The sequence below is a fragment of the Crocuta crocuta genome, unplaced genomic scaffold (genome assembly GCF_008692635.1).
Source record: "Crocuta crocuta isolate KB4526 unplaced genomic scaffold, BGI_CrCroc_1.0 scaffold97, whole genome shotgun sequence".
Classification (NCBI taxonomy): domain Eukaryota; kingdom Metazoa; phylum Chordata; class Mammalia; order Carnivora; family Hyaenidae; genus Crocuta; species Crocuta crocuta.
Genome location: NW_027531999.1, coordinates 6,445,227 through 6,449,688, shown reverse-complemented (window position 1 = coordinate 6,449,688; position 4,462 = coordinate 6,445,227). Strand labels below are relative to the sequence as shown.

The following is a 4,462-nucleotide window of genomic DNA, read 5'->3' as shown; positions in this document are numbered from 1 at the left end:
GGACAGTTCCACCAACAGAAAAACTGTCTTATACAAATATCACATGTTTGCACATATAGGAGGATTAGTAGGAACTTAACTAAGGACCATGGGGGAGAAGAAGGGAGGAAATGGTGGGGGAAAGGGAGAGAGGCAAACCATGAGAGACTCTTGAATGCTGAGAAACAAACTGAGGACTGATGGATGTGGGGGGGAAGGGGGAGATGGGCATGGAGGAGGGCACTTGTGGGGATGAGCACTGGGTGTTATATGGAAACGAACTTGACAATAAACTATTTGTAAAATAAAAAATAAAAAAAAAGAAAAGCTGTCTTATGTTCTGCTTGATTTTCCAAATGCTCCAACAGATATTCAGATATTAGATAAACCCTTTTTATAACTATTTGAGTCTGTACATTAACTCTTTTTGAACATGGAAAAACAAAAAAATCCTGCTATTTTAACACACAATGATTTTTTCAGGAATGCAGCTACCATGTATGTGTATGTATGGGTGACTGTGTGTACGTGAGTGAATCTTGTTCCATTTTGAACTTTATCAATAATGGTACACCATCTGACATAAAGCCAATTACGGTATTTGAGCTGCCAATACAACACACCTGTATCTGATGGCACTTGTGGCTGTTCCATTCACGGTGATTCTATGATACAGGTGCAAGTACCTGACACTTCTACATTGTCTTCCAGAGAAGTCATGCTCAAACATTTATATACTGATACTGATGCATATATAATTTTGTATGTTGTAAACATAATTTACATATAAGTTATATATACTTTATTTAAGTACACATATGTAATTTGATATACATGCATTTAATTTTATATACATACATTATTATTTTCTTTTTTATTTTTCCTTTACACTTTAGTCAGGATGTGATTGACTTCTTTAAAAATATATTTGTGTTGATTATATTATTGGTGAAATTTATTTTAAATCACAAAACTGTTGTTACTAATTTTTTGTCAAAAAAGGGTGCACTGGTTGTGACAGGATAAAGAAATTCTAGACTGAGTGGTACCTAGGGTCTCACCTAGATAAATTCTACTTAAAATTCTACTTTGCCCTATTAAATAAAGCCATAAGCAGTGACTTCCTCTACAAACGTGACTACAGTCAAAATCAAAAGCAAACTGCACACTCCCTCTTACTTAGCATTACTGCTCAAAGCACACACTTATGTTTCTGGAAATTCTCTAATTTGCAAATTTGTATAAGGGGAAATGCCTTTCTTAGTTCATGCAGCAGAAAATGGTATTCCACATACACTCCTGCATATCCATTCTTTCCTCTTAACCCACACAAAATCATACCTGGCAGAGAGTCAGTCAGATTAGAAAATGAAATGAGACTATGCTCATAAAATAATTTTAAATTGAAAAATATATTAAAAAGTGAATGAATGGAATAGCAACAGAAACAATGAATGGCAAATGAGAGAAATGATGTGGAATTAAAGTAATTTGATTACTCTGCACTGTGGGCCAACATTATGGAAATATTCGGCAGATTACAATGAAGTATCACATTTTAAATGAAGAAGTATCACATTTTCAAGTTTCCTCACTGCCTTGCCATCTGGAAAGTTCCCTTTGTCAAACAATCATTAAACAAGAGTCCAGAACTATTTTCAGAGGGATATGAATGGCCTTTCTGAGGTCCCCTCTCACCTTCAGCTGACTAAACATTTACTGAGTACCCACTGAACAGATGGGCGGAGTATTGTGCTGGGTGCAAGGGAGGGCGATGGAAATGAGGAGATTCCTACATTCCACATTCCTGCCTGACACACCCATAGAAATAGATCTGAAGTAAGGAAGACTGAAAACAGTTATGAGAGGCACAAAGCGCTAAAGAAGCCTGGGAGAGGGAAAAATGCATTTCAGCTGGTGGAATCTGAGAAGGCTTCTTGGACGGGGTAGGATTTGAACTGAGTTTGAGGGAGAAGAAAAGCTTTGATAAGTAGAAATGAGCATGAGTCAGGAAGTAGCCCAGACACAGGAAACAGCTGGAGCCAAGGCCTGGGAGAGGAGAAGACATAGGGCAAAACGGAGTGATGGTATCAGGGTGGAAAAGGGACACAGGAGAGGGCCAAAATAAAGATATATTTGAAATCCAGGTTGAGGATTCTTTATATTCAACATTTATTACACAAACATTACAGAGCACCTACCATGTATCTGACTCTGTTTTAGGCAGCAGAGATACACCAGAAAAAAAGGCAGATGAGAATCTCATGGAGATTAGATACTTAGTTAGAGATAAAAAAAAAAAAAAAAAAAGGATATATGGTATGTCACAGGATGAGAAGTACCGTGGAGACAAAGGAAGAAGGGAAGAGGACTTGAGGGTTCCAGTTGAGAAGGTCCGGGCGTCACCAAGAAGGTGGTGCTCCAACAGCAGTTTGTAGGAGGTGAGAATATATGGAATGGGATTCAAGAACAGATTCGTGACCACCACACACCTATTAGAATGGCCAAAATCTGGAATACTGGCAAGCCAAATACTGACAAGGACATGGAGCCATAGGAACTGTCGCTGGGAATGCAAAATGGTACAGCCACTTTGGAAGATGGTTTGGCGGTTTTTCACAAAACTATACATGTTGTTAGCCCTATGATCCAACAATCATACTCCTTGGTATTTACCCATAGGAGTAAAAACTTATGTCCACACAAAAACCCACACACAGATGTTTATAGCAGCTTCATTCATAGTTGCCAAAATTTGGAAGCAACCAAGGCATCCTTTATTCAGTAGCTGCATGCATAAATAAACTGTAATGCATTAGATAATGGAATAATATTCAGCACCAAAAAGAAACGAGCTACTAAGCCATGAGAAGACATGAAGTTACCGCCAGTGCATATTGCTAAGTGGAAGAAGCCAACTGGAAAAGGCTACCGACTGTAGGATTCCAACTGCATGACACGATGGAAAAGGCAGAACTATGGAGACAGTAAAGAGGTCTGTGGTTGCTGGTGGGGGGTGGAGGGAGAGAGATGAACAGGCAGAGCACAGAGGATTTTTAGGGCAGTGAAAATATTCTGTATGATATTATAATGACCAATATAGGTCATTATACATTTGCCAAAGCCCACAGAATGTACCAAGCATAGTTGCTCTAAGTAAACTATGGACTTTAGGTGATTATGATACTGACTGTAGGTTCATTATTTTGGTAAAAAATGCACCATTGTGGTGAGTGATGTTGATAATGGGCCAGGCTCTGCATGGGTGGGAACAGGAAGAATATGGGAAATCTCTGTACCTTCCTCTCAATTTTGTTGTAAAATACAACTGCTCTTTAAAAAGTCTTTTAAAGAAGAGAGACTGTGAACAATTTACAGAATCAGATTTATGTTTTGGGGTGAGCACTCCAGGAACGATACGGAATGCTGCCTTAGGAGTGCACTGGGGAGTGGGTAACTAAAGCAGCAGCGGACTGTATTGCACATCATATGGTGTTCATGATGTCTGGTCATGTAGCAATGTATAAAAACATGCCTACAGATGATAAATGCCAATTACAGAGCAGTGGTTATCTTTGAGACGGAAGAAGAGAGAAAAAGGAAGGACAGTGATGTAGGAAAGGGTCTTCAAATGGCTTTTACTATCTTTGCTTTCTTTCTTTTAAAAAAATGCTTATTTGTTTTTGAGAGACACAAAGCACAAGTAGGGGAGGGGCAGAGAGAGAGGGAGACACAGAATCTGAAGCAGCCTCCAGGCTCTGAGCTGTAAGACAGAACCTGATGTGGGGCTCGAACCCACGAACCATGTGATCAGGACCTGAGCTCAAATCAGACGCTCAACCAACTGAGCCACCCAGGCGTCCCTCTTTGTTTTCTTTCTTAAACCAGAAGTGGGTAGCTACACAGGTGTTTGCTATATTGATCTCTATTCCTATTTGCAGTCTGAAATAGTTCACAAAAAATAAGACAATTATGAATGCGGACACTGGGAATAATTAAAATAATTCCTGTGTAATTACACTATTATGATTACCATTTGCTCTGTACCAGGCACTATGTGATGCACAAGAACTACGTCAACTAATCCACAGAATAACCTGTGGAAGAGGGTCTTGTTATTATCTTTCTTTTACAGTAACAAAACATAAAAGGGACACAAAGACTAGGTAATGTGGACAAGACCATATAGCTAGCAAACCAAGCCACACAGTCTCCAAACCAAAGCAGCCAAGTTCCAAAGACTATACTAAAACCAGTGAACTAAACTGTCTCTCCAACAACATATAGAAGCTTGAGCTGGGGGAAACTGAACAGTGAAGCAAGGTTGAGAAAGATAGCAACAGAGTTAAGAGGCAATGTCAAGGCATAAAGGATTAAACAGCAACTAGTTATAAGATTCACTTATTCATTCATTTTTTTTCAATGTTCAACTTTCAATGCTGAAGCTTATGTGCCAGGCTCTAATCTAGACCAGCAATATAAG

General features: G+C 39.0%; 1 non-coding gene across 1 annotated transcript; it reads right to left on the bottom strand.

The window, feature by feature from the left end:
• Window positions 1-3,753: 3,753 nt before the first annotated feature.
• TRNAS-UGA (transfer RNA serine (anticodon UGA)) lies at window positions 3,754-3,838 on the bottom strand. Its single transcript has one exon. It is a non-coding gene; the product is annotated as a tRNA-Ser (tRNA).
• Window positions 3,839-4,462: the final 624 nt, after the last annotated feature.